The 25,190-nt window shown below is 40.8% G+C and overlaps 1 protein-coding gene and 1 non-coding gene across 2 annotated transcripts in view; one reads left to right on the top strand and one right to left on the bottom strand.

Annotated features, from left to right (window-relative positions):
• The window catches only part of LOC135712743 (ensconsin), a 235,925-nt gene that overhangs the window by 196,124 nt on the left and 14,611 nt on the right, over positions 1–25,190 (bottom strand). The window lies entirely within an intron of this gene.
• TRNAF-GAA (transfer RNA phenylalanine (anticodon GAA)) lies at positions 10,124–10,196 on the top strand. The gene has a single exon. It is a non-coding gene; the product is annotated as a tRNA-Phe (tRNA).

Genomic DNA, 25,190 nt, shown 5'->3' with positions numbered 1-25,190 from the left:
ATGATGATGGTCAACAGTGATGAGTTTAGTTCTTTTCGAGGGATCTTTCATTTGATGTTCTGTTTATAGTCATGAGTGCGTGTGTGTGTTTGTGTGTTTGTGTACCTATTATAAATCGCTACAATCAGCATTAGTTTACCAAAACGATCCCTGCTGCAAACCTTTCCCGACATCCAAAATCCCAGCGCAGAGGACTTCTCGGTTTCCTTCACAGAGAGTATCATGTCAACACATTCCTTCCCATTCCCTATTTGTCCTGCATTCGGACACGGCTCACGCTGGTATTGCTAAATATTAGATCTCCAGTTTTTACACATTGAGGATGAATGAGTCCCAAACATCATGTGTTGGTTCTCTGTTTAAATGCAGCTGATGTGGCAATAACAGAGCAGCTACCGTGGGCGCCCGCATAAACGTACTCAACCTTACCGAAAATGGTTAAAACTTGTTTATAATCCCTGCTAAACTTTAACTGAAATGGTTATTGAACTTTACATGAACTTTTGTGTGATAAAGTTTTAACCTTATGTATTATGGTTCTTTGGAAGTGAACCTTACAAATTATGGGTTGTTAACTACCATTACCATTCAAAATAGTTGTTTTCTCCATACATTTTCGGAGAGAGGACTATATTAGAACCTTTTTACTTATGGTTTGAGAACTTTAATAGTAATGGTTATGGTAGCCAGTAAGTAACAACCCATTATTTGTAAAGTTCACTTCCAAAAAACCTAAATACATAAGATTCAAACTTTATCACACAAACGTTCATGTAAAGTTTCATAACCATTTCAGTTAAAGTTAGCTGGGATTATAAACAATGTTTAACCATTTTCGGTAAGGTCAAGTTATGGTTCGCGTTTATGCGGTCGGTCCAAGAGGTAAGTTACTCAGCACATTGTGCCGAAATTAGATTCGGCACAGCTTGGGCACATCCATCAGCACATCTTTGGCATACCTTCGGGACACCTTCGGTACAATCTCTTAGGCATTGGATTGTTGTAAATAAAATGTGAGCACTGCTGGACACCTGTCATTGAAGTTTTCACAACATTACGTGCTGTTTGACTGACTGAAGAACTCATACCAGCAGTTCACTTATAGATCTAAATACAAAATGTAGGTTCTAGAGTGGGCTCAAGAGAAATATGCAGTTAATTAGACCCATTCTTCTTCTTCGTTACATTTCAAGCTTATTCCATATCGCATATTAGCTTATTGCGTGCTCTCAACTTAGTGTTCTAGATGCACTTCCACAGTTTTTAATTGAGAGCTTTCGATGCCTGTACCATTTTTTGCATTGGTATAATTATGTGGCAAGTACAATTATACTCTATATGTCCAGGGAAGTCGAGAAATTTTCCAACCCGAAAAATTCCTAGACCGGACCGGGTATCATACCCAGCCACCTCCAGCATGGTCTTGCTTTGTAGCTGCGCCTTTACCGACTGAGCTAAGGGAGGCCCTAGACCCATTAGTATCCTTAGTTCAAATGATGCTGCAACTCACACAAAACAAATTACAGTAGTCTATTCATCATCCTCTATAGTCGGTCTCCAACAATGTTCCCCACCGGTTCCAACTCTTTCCGGCCCCTGATAGACCGTTGCTTTTCACAGCACGAAAGCTAGGTTTCTGGTCTGCCTTTGAGGACATTATTTATTTATTTGTTGTAATTCATCTGACAGTAGTTGTCTTAATGAATAAACCTTATACCCCGTTCACATTACAGCCTATATCACGTATCACTCCTACATAGGATTTCCAGTGAAAACTAGATGTATGAGTGCTTATTGCAAGACAGTGTATATCACGTGATATACGCTGTAATGTGAAAGGGGTATAAGATAATTCACAAAAAAGCAACAGATAAACAGATTACAAAAATAATCACAATCTTCTCAATCGGTTTCGAAATTGGTTCGATGTTTCTCCGGATTCAAATGCTTCTTCCACAGCGGAGAATGCCCGAATCATCGCAGACATTGGCTCATGGTATCCATATGCAATCCGATGGAATCTTGGTTGTGGTAAGGATGATTGCCGCACCATCCTTTGAGGACCACGGAAATTTAATTGTGAAAGCACTTGAGGGCAGTCCACATTGCTATTTAAAAGTTTCGCTATAAATAAAGCTTGTTGCATTTTTCTTCTGTGTTCCAATGTGTCCAGGTCCAATAGCATGCATCGGTCTGCATAAGGTGGTAAATTCATTGGATCGCACCGCGGGAGGCTGCGCAAAGCCATCCTCAAATATCTTTTCTGAACACGTTCTATTCGGAGATTCCACACCAGACCACAGATGCATTCTCAAGAATGGGTCGAACTAAAGAGCAATATAGTGCCTTCAAGCAGTGAGGGTCTTTGAAATCTCGTGCAATCTTCGAAATGAATCCCAGTTGACGATTCGCCTTAGAGATGATCGAGGAATAGTGAAGATTGAAGGTCAACTTTGGGTCCAAAAGAACACCAAGATCAGTCATACGTTATACTCTGCGAAGCGTTACATTGTCAATGCAGTAGTAGCAACAATCAATACGAAACTAACGATTTTAAATTGGCTCACTACTTGACTAGCCTATTGGTCCCAAGCAAACGATTAACGTACCCCCATTCTAGTCGAAATTCTAGTACTACACAATGTTTGTTTTGATTCACTATGAAAGTTTGACAGATAAAATGAGGAGTTAGTGGATTTTCCTATGATTCGAAGGGTGAATCGATTAGCTTGGGACCGAAGATAGTACAAGAGCTGAGCCAAAAAGTTGAGCTCGTTTCTTCGGGACCTTCTGGTCTTAGAGTTACCTCTATGGTAGTAGTAAAGGATTGAACTCTTAGAGCGGTGAAACGTCATCACTGCATACTTTGGAACGCTGATGATGAGCTTATTGCGACGGCACCAATCCACAAACAAATCTAGCGATGACAATCCTCAATAGCTTAACATCATCTGCATAAACGAGCTTACATTTAACTCCCAACAAAGCTGCTACATCGTTGAAGAATAACGAAAACAAAAGTGGACCCAGGTTACTTCCCTGAGGTACTCCAGAGATGCTGGTAAACGTAGAAGAGACACAAGATCCTAGTCGTACTTGAAGAGTTCGTCCAGTCAAGTAGGAATGTAGCTACGACCTAAGTTGCTCAGACGCTCCTAGTCGGGAAAAATATAAAACACCCTAAACCACAGGACTTTTATCATCCCATGAACACGAACCACTAAAAATTTCGCACACCCACCACTTCACGCGTCATCCTCAATCCGATTTATCCTTGCGATTTCAAACCAAAACATTCAAGGTGTCAGAAATACCTGGTTGCCGGGATGGATATTTCACAAACAATCGCAGCTTGCTCTATGACCAGCGGCACACTGACACAATAAAGATGACCCAAGACTGGTGTGCGGAGTGACCTACCTCTTGGGGCGGTCAATCATGCTCATGAAAAAAATAACACGGTCCCTTTCATCTACGGACCACCCCTTGTACAGTTGATTTTTGCGCTTATACTACCCCCGCGGTAGAGCCGTTGACGTCTACACCTTCATTTTGTTATCAAATCAAATCCAAACAATTAGGTCTGTGCAACAAATGGAAAAAAAAAATCCAAACAAAGCAATGAGCCACGATCCTTGGAGCTGTTCAGGTCTAGGGGCAAGACAGCTCCTACTTCTTCTTTTTTTTTCCTTTATTTAACGTCGGTTTCTGTTCCGCAATCTAGTGCCAATCACCGACGGACATAATGTGCAGATAGGCAGCTTCCACACCTGCGTAGGTTATCCCACCCATTCAAAGACACAGATGGGCCGGGACCAACGGCTTTACTTCCCTTCCGAAGAAAGACGTTACCAGAGATTTTTATATCTCAGAAAAATCCCACCAACCTCGGCTGGGATTGAACCCAGAACCACCGGCACCGGCAAGGACATTTTCTAATCATGAGCAATTTCTGAGTTGCTTTTGATGTACCTCGAGTATCTCACATTGCTCAGTGAGAAATATCACTGTCATTTGCTTTCTCACTTTTCGCATCACAGCAACATATGGAAAAGGTGCGAGATGTTTTTAAGGCAGGTGGGCAGGAACTCACGGTCTCCCAGTGTTGGTGAGTTCTTTGCCGTTAATGTTCACGAAAAGTTCACTATTTTGCCATACAGAAATTCAAAACAAAAATTTTTATCTGCGGATTTGAACATTTTTTGACCTGTTTCATGCGACCGGAAGGTGTATGCTGGTTACAAATGCCGTGCCAAACTGATTTCCTACGCAATTAATCAATCTTTGATGTGAATTTCGAATAAACACGAGGAGCATTTCTTATAGCAAAACTTGACATAACAAAATGGGCGATTCATTTTAAAGGGCGAACACGAAATTATTGCGACACCGAAAATGTCATGCCAATTTTCTTATAATGTTTAGAATTAAACCAAAATTTTAGGGTAGTTTTATACATATATTTACTTCAAAAATCAAAAGAAAAGTTAATCGATGGAGCCTTGAGTGTAAAATTGAACGCATTTTTGCTTGATGCCCTCCATCAAAGTCTTTACAGTGTCATCCGGTACCAGTTTCTCAGTTTTTTTTTTCCATTTTCTTAACATGTCCTTCTCGTCTTTGACTGTCTTCTTGCTCTTTCGAAGTTCCCGCTTCATTATTGCCCAGTACTGCTCTTGCCGGTGAAAAACTCCTACCCCGGAATTTGCTTAAAATCGGCTTTTATATACGTTGCGTCGTCCATCACACAGCAGCCATATTTTGTCAGCATCTTCTCGTAGAGCTTCCGTGCCCGAGTTTTAGCCGTCGATTGTTGCCGCTCATCGCGGTTTGGGAAGTTCTGTACCTTGTATGTATGTAGTCCAGCTCTCTTCTTTGCATTCTGGACGTAGCTCTGCGACATGCCGATCTTTTTAGCCAAATCACGGCTTGAGACGGTGGGATTTGCTTTAATCATCCGCTTCACCTTTCCCTCCGTCTTTTTGTTCTCCGGTCCCGGTTTTCTTCCAGCTCCTTTGCCGTGGTCCAACGTCAACCGCTCCTGGAACCGCTTCAACACTCTGGAGACGGTTGAATGGTGAATGTTCAACATTTTTCCCAACTGCCGGTGCGACAGGTCAGGAAATTCCAGGTGCTTGGAAAGAATTTGTTCCCTCAACTCGCGTTGGTTCACCTCCATTTCCGTTGAATCGAAAAACACGACTTCGAGTTTGACAGCATGTACACAATACACATCAATGAGAAAGTGTGCAAAATTTGGTTGATTTTTACCCAATGGTAAAAAAGTTATGCCCTGTTGAATGTGTCGCAATAATTTCGTGTTCGCCCTTTAGTAAACAAACTAACACTTCTTCCGACTGTGGCACCTCTCTTACTCGCCTGGGAAAATGTGCACCTCTTGCAAAGCCGAAAAGCTGCTGTCAATCAAAACAACAATAAAAACTAACAACTCAATAACTCAGCAAAACTCAGAGACACTTAAATTGATTGATTTGATTATCCTGCATCATCTCTGCTTAATAACCTTCGTTCAAACCTTACCAACTGTGAACGTGAACGGAACCTATAGCTGCCTAGCCTTTTTTTTTTTAGCTTTGTTAAAGAGATTTTTAGCCTTAGGCTAGTTCATCTCTAAAACTGCTGCCTAGCTGTCTTACACTTATCAAGGGCAAATGCTTGTCCGGCTTGATATGGTGGAAAAACTCGATCTGCCGGCCTAACCAAATACTCAAAATCCGGCAAATTACGAACCCCGCACGTACTACAATACTCGTCTAAGGAATCCCGTCCCCATGGCTTGGCAAACTGCCGCTGGATGAAACTACGGTGGACATCCATCCTTCCTCTTTTGGTGGTTCTGCTGTGCCTTCCGGATGATTGTGATACGGTCCCGGTATGCGATACACCACCGTGATTTTGCTGTGGCCATCGACGGCAGTCTCCTTTAAAGTAGAACATCACTACATACGTGTGTTCTTCGGTTTCTCGTTGGCTGATATATCGATATCGAGTGATTGGTAGCGATCTTATGAACTTGACCACGTCTCACGACGACCTTGTACTTGGTCTTAACTGTCAAGAACGTGCAAACCGATCGTAGTAGCTCTATTAAGATATGTTAGATCGTAGTAGCAGGTAGTAGCCATGAGTTTGAGCTTGAAGTTAAATAAATCATTCTTCTAATTATCCTTGGACAGAAGTAGTCGTCTTTCCATAACTATCTACTATCACGACAGGTTATGGGCCTGCCATCCTGTAACCCTTGGAAACGGAAGATTGTTAGTCGAAGAAATTTTTTTTTTCACGGAGAACCGGAAGAATGCAAGCGGAACAGAAGCCCTACCTTTTCGACGGGAAGAACTTCCCTAACTGAAGTTTCCGGATGGATACGTTATTAAAGGAGCGGCAGCTGATCGATTGCATCCGGCGGGAAGCAGACGAAATTCCGGAGATCCAAGCGGCTGAAACGGATACGGCACAGGTAAAGGCGCAGAAGGAGACGAAGCTGGCGGAGCGGAAACTTCTGGAAGCTCGTTGCAAGTCGTTGCTGGTGGAGAAGATCGCAGATTTGCAGCTGGAGCACATCAAGGTCAAGTCTACTCCGAAGTCGATCTGGGAAACGTTGCAGAACTTGTTCGCGAAGAAGGGAATTTCCGGTCAGTTTTACCTACTGAAGCAACTGGCCGTAATGAAGAACAGCGAAGCGGAACCGATGGAAGAGCATCTGCTGCGGTTCGAGAGGATCATCCGGAAGCTGGCCTCGGCGGACATCGTGATGCACGAGCGGCTGGTGGTGTTCAATTTGCTGCAAACCATGCCGAAATCGTTCCAGCAGCTGGTGACAGTCCTCGAAACCCTGCCGGCGGAGCAGTGCACACTCGAATTTGTGAGGGCCAGGTTGCTGAGTGAAAACGTGAAGCGTCAGAACAACTGCGAACCGGAAGGCACTCTGGATGGTGAGTCGGCGTTTTTCAGTGCGGCCCAAGATGAAGTGTTTTTCCTGTGGCAAAGTGGGTCACAAACGCGCAAACTGCCCCATGAAGAAGGACTTGGACCAACGGAAGTCGTCCGGGAAGCCGAAGAGGAAGGAAAAGGCCAACGTCGCTGGGTCCGGAGTGGCGTTTGTAACGGAGTCGGGCGGTGAATCGAAGCGTGACGGTGGGAATCTGAGTCAGTTCTGGTGGATTCTCTATTCAGGCGCCTCCGAACACATGGTGCAGTCAGCGGATTGCCTTCGAGACGTGGTGAAGCTGGACAATCTGGTGCCAATCGTGGTGGCCTCCGGGAAGGTCGTGTACAGCTATCACTCTGGCACGGTAAGCATGGTCTCGATGGTCGGAAAGCGTCAAAAGCGTGGTGAATGACGTCCTGTACGTACCGGAACTGCAGTACAACCTGTTTTCCATTCGGCGCATCGGCAAGCTTGGGATGCGTGTGACGTTTGGAGGTGATGCTGTGGAAATCAAGCACGGCAGCGAAGTGGTTGCCACTGGTAAATTGTCCAGCAAGATCGACAAAAAACAAATCAAGGAAAAAAATAGAGTTCCAGACCAATCTTAAAAAATAGAGATTTTTACTTCCGGTAGAGGTTCTTAATGAAAATCTTGACAAATTTGATACCAAATGTTGTTTTCATTTTGCTGTATATTTGCTACTCAAAAATATGTGGTTGCGGGTTTTTTTCATTGCCTTATCGGGCCTTATTACGGTTGTCACTACACGGTGATAAGCAAGTGATACTCATAATAAGAGCCGTGATTACCGTACAAATCAAATGGGAATCACTTCACCGTGACGACAAGTGATAAATTTTCACCGTGAAGTGACATCCGTAATAAGCGCCATCATAACATCAAATTGAATACTTATTTTGTTATTAACAGGAAAAATTGATATCAAATTGAGTTTTCAGTTTGCTCTCACTAATAGCAGAATTAGTTTTCAATGTGATGTCACAGGAAGATTGTTTTGCTTGATATTTTAACCGTTAAAACGACCAAAATGACTGCAACCTTTCATTATCAGCGAAATCACAACATCAAATTTAGATTTCGATTTGATCTAAGGATTTACCCGGGTTCTGAATGGTTTGAAACGTTAACACGAGATGAACGTGAAACTTCATCTTGACAATCAAAGTCAATGACAAATAAGGATGCGATCATAAATAATGAGACAATTTGAAAGGGACCGGTGCTGGTTACAAATTACGTCCCCCCAAAAACTGAAATAAATACGAGTTTGTAATTAATTATCGTTGTCCAAATGGTGTCTTCATCAAAGTGGGTTGAAACCATATTTCTACTGTTTTGTTGAAAAGGCAACCACCTTGAGGAAGTAAATTAGATATGGGATCTGAATTTAAATGGAGAACATTATTTTTTTTTTGTAACTAAAGAAGGAATATGATTCCAAACAACTTTCCATATTCAGTATTTATTAAATTAATGACTATTAATTGACTGCTGGAGTAATCACAACTTCTATTCATGTAACTCCGATTGTACTATTTACTCAATTTATTTTAATCAATTCTCCGTAATTAAATTCAACCTTTAACTTGACTCGTACCAACAAATTTCCATATCATCGAATACAGACAAACAAAAAAAAAATCTCCACCAACACCCCCAACTCCCGACAACCACCATCCCGTGGACAGATTTGCCTTTTTATCGGTTTCCTTGCTATTCATTTATGTAATCGAATAATATTCATTCTCGACGTGAATTGTTTTTTTTCTCTCTCCATTTGTTCGCTTTCCTCCTGTAGTTGGTTGCTGTTAGGAACCATCAGCCATCAAATTCGACACACGACAACAATAGGTACAGCAGTACTGTTATCGATAGTTTCGTTCCTACCGCTCCGGGGGTTCAAGCTTTGCTCCATCGCGAATTCAGGGTGGCGATGGAAATAAAATTCCTAGAACCACCCTCACCATTTGGCACCGACCGCGATCGGGATCCATCAGGGCTATTGTATATACCTACCTACGTACGGGTGGGGTGTCTGGATATCGTCGGAAAAGGCGCATGGCATGATTCATGCGAGCCAAAGTCTTCTTAGCCTCATTGAGTTTGCCTTGCTGTTCACCCGTCGACAAGTGATGCTCATCGAAGCAAATCAAATCTTCTATTGGCACTGGGTATAATAAAAAAGGAGAAGGGAATAGCTATGCTTTGGTAGTTTTTCCTTTTCTCTATTAGTTTAGCCGAGGATACTAAACATGACGAGAGGGCTCCGCGCAACGGGCCTTTTGTTGGGCTATTGACAGACATGAAAGTTTATTATATAAAATAAAATCCCGCGGCGTCGGCGGCAGCACAGGTTTTTTGTAGGGATTCTATTTCTATGCATATGTATTGATAAAACTTCGATTGCCTGAGGGTCCCCTTCACAGGAGCAGTTTCGCCATTCTTGCTTCTTCAGGTTGCACATGTAGGTACTACCTACAAACAGTTTGAATCAACTGACGACGACGGCGGCGACGCCGACGATGACGATGACTATGAGGATGATGACAAATGAACAGACAGGAAACTGTTGAACAAATAGAGGAATAGTGCTAATCCGGGGACTAATTTGGGTAACTGCTATCCCCGCCGGTGAGGACCAGATGCACTTCGCTGACTGACAGTAGGGAAGTATCGTGTGAAAGTAGCTAACTGGAAGGCATTGTACTCATTGTCACCTCTGGGCGTAATTCTACCCTCACTGACGACACTTTTTGTGATTGATGGTTGCTAGCACTCAGGACCACCTGACAGGCACGGGTGACACTAATCGAGGTGGGATATTACACTGTGCTTCTGCTATTCGCTGATATTGAGATGGATTTCAAGAAGCGAATGTTGGTATTAGTATTATTTGCACGGTTATGACATTGTTTAAGATGTTTATAGCATCTTTACGTCTTGTGAATATTTTCACAGATAAAGATTGTAAATGTGAATATGGGAGATGCCCCATTAGCCGTGGTGCTTATCATTATGTTCAATGTTAAGGTTTACGTGGACTTATACATACAACATTGATTACATCCTCACATACTTGGTAATATTTGCCTTAATTTTATTTGAAGAAGAACATTACAAACAATACTCCATTATCATTATTATCACAAGCCGAAATAGCTCAGTTGGGAGAGCGTTAGACTGAAGATCTAAAGGTCCCCGGTTCAATCCCGGGTTTCGGCAAACTAAATTATTTTGATACAAGCAGATCGACTCGTCAATAATATGCTTCTTATCCAATCGCATTCTGGTGCAAGTACGCACCAGAGAGAGCTGTATATTTTTCGAATTTGCACCAAACGATCTATGGATTTAGTAGGGGAAGGAGGGCATAGTGAGCATCCTGTAATTTTGCATTAAATTTCTAATTGTTCAAAACCAACAATTAGAAATGTATGGCTAATATACAGGATGCTCATTGTGACCCACCTGTTCACTATGCCCTTCCTACCCCTACAGTGTGCATAAATCTTGACTTTTTCATTCTAGGACAGGCAAATTTGACCATATTTGACTTTCTTTGGTTCCTTGAGCTAAAATGCAGAATATCCCTATATCACAATGCGTCTCATTTTTAGGAACTGCTCTCTTTATGAATTGTGTTATAATTTTGGTAAAAAAGAAAAGTTATGTCACAAATTGGATTGCTGATATGGTAGGAGGAATCAAATATTACAATTTAACAATATGGTCCACTCTTCTATTATTCCCGAGACACGATTTTCCCCGCCACTAGCGCTGCTAGTGACAAGATAGGTGACTAGTACACTGTAAATTGAGCACTTAGCAGATGAGAGCTCATTATCATCAAGGCTATCGAAAACAGCTCACACTTGAGTAAAATTTACTCAGTGTTCAGTCCGCAACGCAACGAACTGAATAATGAGAAGATTTGCAGCATTAGCCACGCCTTGATAATGAACATCACCAGCAGCTCGATGGCGAGAGAGTGAACAACGACAACAAGAAAGGTATAAAAAAATTAGAGGGTTGTGTCCTAGACACGACCGCAGTATGACGTAGAACCACGCAAAATTGATGTTTGGCATGCATTTTTGACTATTAAACTTATTATCATGAATGGGACGGGGCAGAACGTATATTTTGTGCAGAATATGTCAAAAAGGATGGACTTTTGATGTTAACCTAATTGCATGTATAGAGGTACCAGATATGTTTTACAGTCAGCTGTGTGTAATTCACCAACATAAATCATCGAATATGCCTTTCAAGTAATTTTATTCTTTAATTTGAAAGTTTTCGTGCGGGAAGAAATAAACGGAAAAACTTTTGTTTTACTAATAATTGTGGTTTTGCTTAAAATTTATTTCCCGGAAAAAAGTGATCGTGTATTTTTCGGGTTGTTGTTAGGGGTGGAGAAGTTGTTGGTAGGGGGAGGAAGAGAGGGGATTCAACATAATTTTCCAAATATCATTCCTCATTGTGGTGGACACGCCGTGATCCAACTTTAGCCGCTGACTTGGTCATGATTGCTGTAGGACCAAGTGCCACGCCGTCCGAGGTGGCAATGAGCTGAGGCACGACAGCAGCGCTGTTTTATATCTTTTCAGGTTCAAGCAGAACGATTTGCAACCGCACCTGACAGGATTTCACGCCGTTTTTTAGGAATGGGGCGGAGCAAAAAGTTTCTATTGTGTAGAATGTGTAAAAAAGGATGGACTTTGGATGTTAATTTAATTGCATATGTATAGGTACCAGATATGTTTTACAGTCAGTTGTTGGTAATCCAAAGAGTGTATGTCTCCTGTTAAGCAATTGTATTTTGAAAATGAATTGTTTATACATAATCCCAGAACAACATGTGAAAAGGGCATACAAGCTTTTTGTAAACAAACCTTTGTAGGCCCTTTTCTCACCAACCGAGGGTCGCCCACGCAAACCAGCAATATCATCGGGAAGGGGAAAGTGTCCCCTACCCGGTGATGTTAAAGGTTTGCGTTGGTGTCATATGGGTGGCGAGAAAAGGGCCTACAAAGGTTTGGGTACAAAAAGCTTGTATGCCCTTTTCACATGTTGTTCTGGAATTGTGGTTTGCTTAAAATTTATTTCCCGGAAAAAAATGATCGTCAAAGTCCATGTCTTTTTCGGGTTATTGTTAAGGGGGGAGGGAGAGAGGTTGTTGTTAAGGGGGAGAGAGTGTAACATGCTTATTTTGTCATTCTCATTCCTCATTGTGGTGGACACGCCGTGATCCACCTTTACCCGCTGACTTGGTCCTGCTTGCTGCAGGACCTAGTGCCACGCCGTCCGAAGCGGTAATGAGCAGAGGCAGGAGAGCAGCGCTGATTTATATCTTTTCAGGTTCAAGCAGAATGATGTGCAACCAAGTGGTATTCGTTTATGATGACTGGGCTTGGGAAAAAGGCTTATTTCATGAAAACAGTGATAAAATTATCATTTGGACATATTCAAACAATAGTTGCAATTTCCAAACCTACGACTGGATGCCTTCCTTCAAATAACAACTGAAGTGCGGTAAAAATCGGTAGAACTGTTTCAAACACACAGTTGGTACTTGAGCGGGTCGGTTTTCATCTCTTTTTGCCAGTGGTGGCGGGGGGGGCACCCCTCACCATCCCTCTCCAAAGGGGGGTTTGGTAAAGAGAGATGAAAAAACCGATTTGTACCTTCCTTAAAAGTTGTTCTAGCTCGCTATTCTAATATCTATATGCAATCTTCACACTGCCGTACTCTAACGGAACTATCAACTCTATGCTTTCATCTACTCCATCTATCGTATAAAAATTACCACTACAGTCTGTTATTTGAAATTAGCATCTTCAACTACATTTTCAAAAGTTTACTTACAGAAAAATTGGAAAGATATTTATTTCAGAGGGTTTATTATGTAATATCCTATCGATTGGCGTATTTGGATTTTAATTTCATCTGTAAATGACAAAGTTACAAGCGTTCAAAACCTAACACTCCTTCATCACACATATTTTTTGATTTGCACCCCAGTATAGTCGACAAAGACGTAGTTCTACGTCAAAAGACGGCTACCTGTCCACGCGGCAGTTGCGTGACGACCACCCGAGCAAGCAGTAGCAACATAGGACAGAATAGGAAAGAAGAAGGTGAGCCGAGAACGGCTGAAGAAAAAACGATTGTATCAAGAAGAAGACAATATAAGATGGAGTGAAAATTAAAGTGTGTGTGTGCTCCTTTGTCTCCAGCCGAAAGTCCCTCGTTCCACCAAGCTGTAGAGTTTGTGTGCAGCCCTTTTCAGGGCTATGAAAGAGTTGTTAGAACATCCGCATTGATTGGTTGGTAGCTGACTGCAATGAAGGCAGTTCCTGGTTGATTGGGGAATCAGCATCGCTCCTCTCCGCTGCATGAAGGCACCTTTGTCAAAGCAGTTTTTACAGTCCACTGCAATACGACGCAACACTCAGTATTGTTAAAAATTAGACTACAAATCAGTTTCGAATGCCTTTGGATACGGTTGTGTTTTAAGTTTGTTCTCTGTTTTGTGCGTGCATTCGCATTCATAGTTTTCGGGTGCAGTTGCCGGATTAGCGCTGGCACTCTGCCTCCCGGACGGTTATACGTGTGTGATTGGTGGTTTTCTCGCTTTCCGAGATGTTTTAGAATCGAGAAAGAAAACATGATTCATCATGTTTGCAAGCAACAGAAGATTTGACGCTATCTGCGTTGTTTGATTTTTTTCTCCCGGACCAGAAATTTGTGGCCTCGTGAATGATAATTTTAATTTTAGTTTATTTACGCGGTGATGATGTTGGTTCACTTGCAACTATTTTTGAAAAAAAAAAATTAAGTGTGTTCGATCGAAAGTGTAACAAAAGTGCTCCTAAACGTGTTTCGCAGTTGGATGTGGTGAAATTCGTGCACTACCGGTTTATTGTTCCTGCGATTGCCTCCCGGGAGGCCGGTTCACCGTGTTCGGATGTCACGCTTTCATCGTGTAGTTCTATCGAGAGTCTCGTCACCGTGTGCGAATTTGAACACGGTCCGGTTGGCAAATTAGCCGGGCAAAGTGCTGATAATGTGTCCGTCGCGAGTTTTGGTGGTGATTCGGTGGTCGACGTTGCCGTGAATCAGCGAGTTTACGGCTTACAAAAGTGATCGTCTGCTGGTCAGTGTAATGCCGCGGATACACTTGTATGGTAAACTTTAAACATGAGCATTATTTATATAATAAATTATGAACACATTCGTGGTTTGGTTATGATTTCGGCGTTGGTCGCGAGTTGATTGGGCCGGTGAGGAGCTGGCGTCGCGAGTGATTGGTGATGGAACGTGGATTTTTTTTTTCTGCTGAATCCCTCTAGAGTGTATTTCGTGGTTGATGGGGTTGGCTCTGCTGTGTGAGAACCGAAAGGCGAGAGTGCTGTTTTTAACACCGGTTGAAGAAGTAGCGGCAGCATATCTATTGGAGCTCTTCGAAATCATCGTGATGTCATGGATTGCTTTGCAACATATCGGGTGAGATCTTTCCTTTATTTTTCTCGTAATCCCATTTTATCGTTAGTCATGTACATCACACTTAACACTTTACATATACATCCTTACATTATTAGTAATTAGAGATAAAAATATATATTTGCTTAATATAACCTTGAAATTTCAGTGTTACATCCACTTGATATTGTGAGCTGAGGAAACATAGAGCTGCATCTTATCATATGTAAAATAATTATTATTTTCATTGCTTAATTATTATTTTCATTGCTTAAAATCCCAATGTAGACCTCCGTGTTGACCTTTCGCCTTCTAGAATGAACTCCGGGTCCATTTTTTTGCCATCGGAAGCCACCAATCTAAACACCATAACGCTAGCAGGATGCTTGGTCAGATATACGTTCTTGTGCTCGTTGGCCACGTCTTTTACCGGAAGAGAACTAATATACCGGTCGGTTCTGGAATTTGATACGGGATGGACGGTAAACATGCTCTCGTCGGTGAACAGGATTACCGGATTTTTTTGCATAAGGAAGTTCAAGATTTTCTTGCATCGTTCGACTCGTAGCTCGCACCCCGCAATCGTCCTTTACGATCTTCCGTGCTGTGAAGTCACTGATCCCGTGTTATTTTGCCATTTTCCTTATTGAACGCACTGCCCAAGTAACATTTTAAGTTTTATGAAATACTACAAAGCAACTATAAAACAACATTCATAAAACCCTGGTCAAGGCTATTTTGTCATTAATGCATCCACCAAAACCTCATTATGACTATAATATGTCTAGTTGGCCCACCCTGGAGAAGGTTCTGAAGGGTGTATTCTCGAAGCTCTTCAAGATTGATTTACTGCAAAAGGTTGTATGACGAATGCATTGAGAACCATTTGAAAGCTATTTAGCAACAATAAAAACCCTTTCCGAGCCATTTCCCCTAGTCGCATGCTGAATCCACTAGGAAAGCATCAATCAAGATAGAAAAGGATTTATGAATCCGATCTTATCAAAATAATTAAAATAGAAACTGATGGTATACAAATCTTGTTGAATATCCAAATTTATTACAATAGTTCTCATTAAGTGGCCTAGTTTTAAGTGCCATATTAAATTTTATGTGAAATGTACGTGCAAACATCGAAAAAATTAAGTCCACTCTCGTAAAACGTCGATTTGACTAATTATATAACATTGAAAAAAATATATATATATTCTTCAGATCGAGCTTGGCCGAGACTTTTTCTTTTTATTATTTTTGCAATGTTTGCTCATTGCTAAATATACCAAAATATAGTTATATCTAAGGAAATATTGATTGAAAATCGAAGATTGTAAAAAACAAGCAAACTAATTGTAACATGGCGGTGGCATAAAACTTGATTTTATGGGTCATTTGTGAAAAAGTTGTTTTGCTTTCAAGAATTCCTTTACAAATTAATAAGGTTTTAAAATGGCTTTTATGAAGAAAACTTGCATTGTATTTATCTAAAGCCATTTTGCGTGATCCTAACCTGTTCAGATCTGTGGCAGAATTTATGGAGGCAAAGTTTGCCTGCAAAAAGTTAAACGTCAAAGTTTGTTTATCTTTCGATAGTTGCGCTGTGAGATCCAGGATTCTTCCAGGCGGTTTTCTAACGATGGATTGGGAGCAGTTACTCAGATAGTTTGCGATACTGTTTTACAACATTTCGCATTTCGAACAGCTGGAAGTGCAATCGTTCCCGAAAAAGATCTTCATCTTCCGGATGGTAACAGAAGTGCACCATCCAACGATGCAGGTATGTACGTTTGAATGAAATTTTCGAAGAGTTGATTCTTTCGCCGAAGAAAATCGCTGCTATGGATCGGAAAACAGCTAATCTCCGCTAACTAACAGTTCAGTGGTTTACTGTCGGTTGTTATTTCGATTGTCATGAATTCGCAAGATCTGGAGAAGGCTGGTATGTTTCAAATCTTTCGACAATGTTTTATGAGTTCAAGGGCCACGCTCACTTTACTCTTCTCCGCCAGATGGTCAGTCGTTGATGGTGTGCTGGTTTTTCTAAGGAGTAAATTTATCTGAAATTGACTTGATTTTTTCATCCTACTTCCTCTATCCTTCGAGATTTCCTTGTCATAAATTTGGCATTTATTAATTATGAGGAACCATATTTTAAGCTCAATTTGTAAACAAAGTAATTGGGGAGTTAATGATGCACTTTAAAAAGGCTAAAAAGCAACAATAAATGCTTTTTTCTCTAATGCAAAACCTAATTGTTTTATGGTTGCTTTTATAATGATAGAACACGTATTTTATCATGACATTAATAAACAATTGGTAATGACGTTTATGCTTGAATTACAGAACAGTTTTAAGGAGAGATAGATAACTGTTTTAAATTTATTTTTAAAATAAGACAGTTTTTGACTTTCTTGCCAGACTATAAAAGGTTTTTAAAACAGCAAAAAGCTGAATTACTAAGCAGGAATGTTTTACACTTTAAAATGCTATATTTAAACAAAATGGATTGTTCATTGCCGTTATAAAACCATCATAAATCAGAGTGGATTGTAAATGGTTACTGAATTGTTACTTGGGTGGATTCACCCGAATCTTCCTTTTGATAGCAGCGATAACCCTCGGAACCCGAGCTGACCTCGGACGACCTGTGGCCACCTTCGCGGATAGTTGTCTTTTCTTTTCTAGGTCTAAAACCCTTTTGACGGTCCACCGGGACACTCCCACGGCGATTGAAATGTCTTTTTGCGACATTTGCGCGTGGGACAAATCACGAATACGCTGCCACTTTGTCGTGGTGCAACTGTCAAACTAAGTAAATCATTTTCTTTTATACACAGCCTACTACGGTATAAGCTATAGGTTACGTGCATGCAAAGAAAACCGAGGCATTGCACAGTGGTCCAGGATTGGAATTTAGCAAGACAAAAGTCCATAGTACTTTTGTTTTAGGATCTAGGCGATTGGTGTCTTTAGCTAAGTTTTTCTTCTTAAGATTATCCTTCTTTTAGTGCCTTCAAACATCAGGGTGATCTTTTAATTTTTTGAAATACAAAAATCAACTTTCCTATTTAAAAAAATAAAGACACACATTGTTCAAAGGAGTTTTTGGTGAGTTAATTTAAAGCAACTTTGTTGAAAAAAGTTTTTTGTATCTCTTACTATTTTCCTTTTATAGATTTTTTCTGAACTGCCTTAGGGTGCACCCAAAAAATCAGTTTTTCAGCACTAACTTTTTTATTTCAAATTTTTCATAAAAACTGTTTCGAGAGAACTTTTAGAACTTGTCAAAATACACAACTTTGCTCGAGAAATAAAATCTGTATCTCTCGACTATGAAAAGATATTGAAGATTTTCTATACAAAATAGACCCTTTTCAAATGTCAACCACTCAAAATGGCGCAAACGTACAGACATTTTTTAGCCACCTTTTGAAAGGGCATACTTTAGTGTATATTATATGGGAAAACTGGAGATACATTTTTTCTTTATCTTAAGTTAAACTTATTTAAGTTCACTCACTTTTGCAATTAAATTTGGAATAGAGGAAGAAACGATATTTTAAAAGAAAAACGTGTGTCTTGCTAAACTACAAAATTCTTTCTAATACTTTTTTATACAGAATTGTAAATTAACAGGAAACAGTCAAGAAAAGGTTATGAAATGACTGCCAAAAAAAAATTAGCTTCTTGTAATTTAGAAAGTTGTCAAGTAGGTTTGAAAGGAGACCATCATTTGAGTACGTCGTGTTCAGCATTCGTTCAAGTTTATGTATGTTATGTTTTTGTTTCTTATCTAAGTGTTCTTATTCCTTTTTAAATAATCAATTTATCTAATTAAAATTAAAAATAATACTAATCTAATCCGCCAGCAGGTATTTCACATTATCTGGTAATTCTAAAGTAGATTGATTTGGTGAAGCTTTTTTTTTCTAAGGTAAATCAGGGGGTCAGATGTCAAAAGCAACCTCAAAAATACATCTTCAATATTAACAAGCCTATTGAACTTTCGCACGTGAAATTCTCGAAATTTCCTAACCGACTTATTACGCGTTTCCTGCGCTGCACATGCTAATTGGTAGTATGGTGTGCTTAATCAATCTCGCTCCATGAATCAATAATTTATGGACCGTTGGCGACAGCGGATACCATCCATATTTAATAACATATAACCTACGCGTTTCTTCTGCGTAAGAATGGTATGCTTTGTAGTTGATTTGCTTACGGCTGTTCACGATCATCAAAATCACATGCCTGCCGTCTATTATATCTTTGTCTAACCCTGTAATTTCGCATATCACATTGAATTGTTGGAAAAATTTTCTGGCGGTATTCCCGTCGTTGGTTGGTCCGTTCCACCTTCAGGCAGTGCTTCACCTATCCGAAGCCCCAGCCGATGTCTTATTTCTGTAGCAATACACTTTTCCCTGTCTTTTACTGCGGCGTTAATTTTAGAGACCCGCCAACCTTGCTTCCACAAACTCAACCAGGTTATTCAATGTCCCTTTCAACATTAGGATATCCGCTAAGGCTTTGTATGCAATTTCCAGTTGCAATTGTGCAGACATTAATAACAATAACCTAGTGTTTTGTAACCAGCCTGCTATGATAAACACGGGCTGAATCCACTGACATTAGCAGACAACTATTTAACTGTTGTTTCAACCCGAACATTGCATTAGGTCCAATGTAACATAGAAAGATTCTCTTCGTCGATTTTCTCTTTGCATCCCCGCAGTGATGTTAAGTCATTTTTAGCTGTTTACAACGCGCAGTGCGATAAAAGTAGTTATTATCTACCATCTCATACCAAAAACAGGACAAGTAACGGTTTTGTAGCCAAGTTATTAACCAAAGAGAAAGCCGACGAAGAGAATCTGTCACTGTTACATTGACCCTAATGCAATGTTCGGGTTGATTTACGTTGCGTTGAAAACGCACGTAAAAAAGCATGTACCGTTAATATGACCGCATTTAATCTGAACACTTTTCAGTTTGACCTTGCTCCAACGTCGTTCACCGTATAGAATGAAGAAAACCAAATAGGTATTAGGAAACAGATCGCAGAACATAACGAAAGAAGAACATAAGCTTATTATCGGAACGCTCTTTCGGAGCACTGATAGTGTTATATTATAAATAAGCTGAATTCAGAGGAGAGAAGAAGGAGAAGAAGAACAAGACGAGAAATAAGGTAAAAAAGTACACTAAGCAAAAGATTAGAATTACTAACACATTAAAATTTGCCGTTTGGTTGGTCTTTTGAAAACTATTTTTTGACTGTTTTCGGTTAATTTACAATTTTACATAAAAAGTATTAGAAAGACTTTTGAAGTTTAGCAAGACACGTTTTTCTTTTAAAATATCGTTTCTTCCTCTATTTTAGACGGAGTTATTACCAAATTTAATTGCAAAAGTGAGTGAACTTAAATATAAGTTTAACTTAAGATAAAGAAAACAACATATCTCCAGTTTTCCCATATAATATACACTAAAGTATGCCCTTTCAAAAGGTGGCTAAAAAATATCTGTACGTTTGCCCCATTTTGAGTGGTTGACATTTGAAAAGGGTCAATTTTGTATAGAAAATCTTCAATATCTTTTCATAGTCGAGAGATACAGATTTTATTTCTTGAGCAAAGTTGTGTATTTTGACAATTTCTAAAAGTTCTCTCAAAACAGTTCTATGAAAAATTTGAAATAAAAAAGTTAGAGCTGAAAAACTGATTTTTTTTTGGGTGCACCCTAATGCAGTTCAGAAAAAGTTCTCTAAAATGAAAACGGTAAGAAATAAAAAAAAAAGTTGCTTGAAATTAACTTAAGGGGGAGGTAGCTTATCGATTCTTCCGGTTCACCTCCTAGCATCGTGCTATAAGGTACCAGGCGATAACCATGGTAGTTGATCGATAGCTCGATGACGTCATTTCGTTGGCGTCTGCAATGGGAAATTCTCATAGCAGGCGTTGACGATGGGACGTTGTCGAGTTGTTGAATAGCAACTATCGTGGTAACTCACCGATTACCTGTCGATCTGCCAAATTTGGAAAGACGTCTGCATTGAATTGTCTCATATAATAATATTCCGCCCACTATATCACAAGAAATTGCGAGTAGCTGAGTGGAATGGAGATAAGTTAAGCATTGGGTACAGAACCAAGTCTCACCTGGGTGGTGCCAGAAGATGAGCGCAATAAAATCATCAAGTTGCCATAAGGCACGGAATGAGACTATTGCATGGCTGGGTAGGCAAAGTCTTCCATTCGTTAGTCATTTCAGGTGGATTAGAACAGGTTGAGGTTTAGGGTGGGCGTTGGCCAGATTTGGATTTTTCAGATATAATCCTAAAAAGGACCTAGATTATTTAATACACTAGTAACCTCAACCTCTGTCACAATGTTTCATTGTGATTAATCAACACTCAATGGGTAAAATATCAAATTTGCGGTAAAATTGAAAAAAAGAGAACTTGGAGTGTAGAGCGCACTGCCCACTGGACGATTCTGAAGCCTGGCCAAGTGAGTGGGTTGCGGGTTTATTTGATTGTACGTCATTTCCAAGTTATATATAGATACATTCATACCATCGGCATTTTGTATTTGAGATAAGACAGAGATAGGATGCGGAGGGCCCGCTTAGGGGGAGCGTTAACCATGTTATGGCTTCCATTTATTAAATAGTTCAGATAGGCTGACAACCACTGCCTGCACTAATGTTGGAGGGGCCGGCAGGGCTGATTTCGGATCAAAACTAACATAACTCTAACACTGAAATGATCCCGAAACTGACGCTCATTCATTGCACTTTGAGTCATAAAGTAGTTTTATTTATTTTCCTACTAATCTATCTACACACTTAGTTTTTTCTACCGAGCTCGGCTGTGCGGGTCTCGGCGGAGAGGGCTTCGCTGAGATCTCGGAGGGAGTGACATTTGATTGAGGTCTCGGATAATGCCTTTTCTAATAATCTGCCTACGTTTCTTTTCTTTGTTATCCACTTTATCCCCTTTTTATGTTTCTGTTCTTCTTTCCTCTTCTCTTCTTTTGTTTGTTTGTTTACATATAACTAATACTAATACCTCCTTGTTTTCTCTCTAATTTATCTACTATGTCTCACCATCATGATGAGAGATGAGCTACCGTACATGGTACACGCTCATATACACTCCCAAAATAGTATGCCGCAAGTAAATATATCACAGAGGCAACTAAAGATCCATAAAGCCGACGACGACGGGTGTGCTTTCGCGAGAGTGACGTTAATTTGATCCGTTTATTTGCACGGGTGTTTTTTTTTTGTAACTAGCGTAAGTGTGCCTGCAATTTGCATTGAGTGTCGGAGATTGTAAGTAATCTGAAGGATGCTTCGCTGGATACGCCCAAGACTGGACGGGCAGTAGCTGGTGGCCGTGAACGGTTCCTGGGGAAAGCACTAGATGCGACCCTCCTCCCAGATGACCATGGCAATACAGGAAGTATTACAACAAAGGTAATTGCTATTAGATATTTTGCAAACAGTAACAGATAGCGGACATGAAGAACCAGTGGAGGTGCCGGGCCAAGTTGTTTATCCTAGACAAATGGTAAGTTACAAATTCGCTGCTGTCGTTGTCGTAGGCGCCGTCGTAGTCGTAGGCAGTACCGTTAGTGTATTTAGAATCAACCACCAACCGCTGAAAATATGAATTATCGCGTATTTCTGTTGTTCATTACATGCCAAGTGAAATTCGAGAACGTAATTTCATTTGAATAGCTTGTTTAACCAGGTCTTAAACATTCATCACGTCGGTCATAGCTTGTTATGATTGCCTGAACCATGCGTAAAGAGAAAATCGAAACATTTAACGTCGCGTGAAAATGGATCTTAATGAAGGCCTCTTTCGTAGCGTTTATCTCAAGGATTTCAAAGATCGTCGGTTGCAGTAGCTTGCTTACTGAGCAGAAAAACGCGGTCCCAGGTCCTTTCATATTAAAAATGTATGGTATGGCTTGTTTATCGTGTATTTTGTAAAACTTTTCGTTGTCGTCGGTGCCGTGTTGAGTAACGCTATAATGTGATATGAGGGGCTCGGCGGCCTTAGAACAACCGGTTTTGCTTACTGAGCAGAACATCATGAGTCTAATCTCAAGCCCATCCACATTCAAGATTCGTCAATCGTTTTATTTGTTAACATGACTACATGGTAATAACAGCAACTCGATGATTAAAAAGGAGCTCGTCTGCCTAGTGGCAAACGTTTTTGCTTACTGAGCAGAAGACCGTGGGTTCAATCCCAAGCTCCTTCGCGTTATATGATTGTTAGGACATCAATTCAGCTTATCGTTTACCAAAACGAACCCTGCTGCAAACCCAACCCTCTTATCCAACATCCCAGTGATTCCTTATGGAAGTGCAGAGGTATTCTCGGCTTCCATCAAAGCGAGTGTCACGTCAACACATTTCTACCCCTTCCTTTCTTGACCTGTGTTCGGGCGTGGCCGGCGCTGGTATTGCCTAGTTTGAGATCATCAGTTTTTACACATTGAGGATGATTGCTATTCCCAAGCATCGTCTATTGGTTCTCTGTGTAATTACAGCTGGTCTGGCAAAAACAGAGTAGCATTCGTGGGCGGTCAATCATGCTCATGCTCATGCTCATGCTCAAAGTTGCTTGAAATTATCTTACGAACAAGCTTCTGCAATCCCAATAATCTGCATTGATCTCCATGAACATGCTCAAGAGACTGACCATTAATTGAATAATCGTTCATAATCGGGTTGAGCTTGCGATGAAACGATATAATGTTGTGGATGCTCAATGTCAGAATGTACCGGGTGCACCAATCAGTAAAACTATTCAGCAGCAGTTGAAGAGCTTAGCAGTTCTCGATACCTTTAATGATAATGTATATTTTGACGTCATCAGCGTAAAACGCATGGCAGTCAGATGGTAGTACGAGGAAAAGCTCGGTGATGAAAAGTGCGAGTAACAAAGGACCCAGATAAGTTTGAAAATTATTTCGAAGATTCAAATCCGATATTAACGGTGAGGTTCCGTTCCGTAAGCTATGATCCGAACCAGCTAACAAGATACACCAATTCTTCCTAGACGCTTCAATAATATTCCGTGGTTAACTCTATCGAAAGCTAATTTCAAATAAGTGCATGCGGTGTCGATCTGGACACCAGCATCAATGTTGCGTATGCAAAACGAAACAAACTGGACGAGATTTGTAGATGTTGATCTTTTGAGGTACAAAACCGTGCTGATCCATAGAAATGTATTTCTTGTAGGAGTGAAAAAGTACATAATTTATTATTATTTCGAAAACCTCTGAACAAGCACACAACGAAATTATTCCTCTGTAATTATCGATGTTCTGTCGATCCCCTTGTTTAAACACGGGGAACATGACTGACGTTTTCCAGCTTGTGAGAAAACTGCGCTTCCGTATTGGATATGTTGAAAAGTGTCATACGATGGAAAATCAACTCTACCTGGACTGGACACAGAGTATTTCAATTTGTTTATTGCGGAGTCCATCTGATTTGACGTGACCGCAAAGCTTCTCAGAGAACAGACACCACTAGGTGTATATCTACAAGCTCCTGTGGTTTGACGAGCTGATGACGCAGAATCATTGAATGCCCTTCTAAAGTGAATGGCAGAAACATCTTCCCATTCTCCTTCCGTTTAGAGTTGACAAATTTCAAAAAAGGTTGTGGATGTCTGCGTAGATTTTCCTGAGTTCGTTTGCAATAGCGTTTGTTCGGTTATACGTGCGATAATTGTTACTAGCACGTGCGAAATGTTGCTTTAGCGGTGCCGGTGGTGTAGTGGTAAGCGTGATTACCTCTCATCCCAGCAGGCCTGGGTTCAATCCCAGTCGGCGCCGCCGGGATGTTCTGAGGCATAACATCTCTGATCACGTCTTCCTTCGGAAGGGAAGTAAAGCCGTTGGTCCTCGGTTCATGAGTTGATGGGTCGATAGGTAGGGTCCAGATGTGGGAGCTGCCTCTCTGGCGTCGATAGCATTGGTGCTCAGCACGGAAAACAAGATCGACGGAAAACAAATCCAGGAAAAAAAAAAAAAAAAAAAGAAATGTTGCTTGGCAAAAGGACAACAAGACTGGCAGTAGGTTCGGAGTGTTTTGGATCTTAGACGTTTGAGTCGTCGTTAATGTGTATTTCCCCAAGGTGGTTTCGAAGATGGCCTGCGTAGTGGAACAAAATCATCCAAGTAACTCTTCAGTACTCTACAGCAATGTCAATATCTTCAGCGGATTCAAGGGTGTGCCGGTCAGTGTGGTGAAGCGCTTCAAGTAATCCTTCAAAATCAGCGCGGTAAAAGTCAAGTCCAGGTTTATCTGAGAAACTCTCAAGTTCAGTAGGCTGTGAGAGACTAATATTTACTTCAAAAACGGGATGATCGGCATCGATTGTTATGATTTAAGAAATATTGTGCATAATTATGATGCGATTCTTGAAAAAATACACACTGTTTTTAAAAAAATAGCGGCGGTGGTGGTGTAGTGGTAAGCGTGATAACCTCTCACCCCAGCAAGCTTGGGTTCAATCCCAGTCGGTGCCGCTGGGATGTTCTGAGGCATAACATCTCTGATCACGCCTTCCTTCGGTAGGGAAGTAAAGCCGTTGGTCCCCGGTTCATGAGTTGATGGGTCGATAGGTAGGGTCCTGGTGTGGGAGCTGCCTCCCTGGCGTCAGTAGCATTGGTGCTCACCACGGAACACAAGATCGAC

Source organism: Ochlerotatus camptorhynchus, unplaced genomic scaffold (assembly GCF_037179485.1).
Source record: "Ochlerotatus camptorhynchus isolate MF236.1 unplaced genomic scaffold, CSIRO-AGI_Acam_v1.1 ptg000503l, whole genome shotgun sequence".
In the NCBI taxonomy this organism is placed as follows: domain Eukaryota; kingdom Metazoa; phylum Arthropoda; class Insecta; order Diptera; family Culicidae; genus Ochlerotatus; species Ochlerotatus camptorhynchus.
Note: the sequence above shows the minus strand (reverse complement) of the source record. Positions and strands in the feature narration are given on the sequence as shown.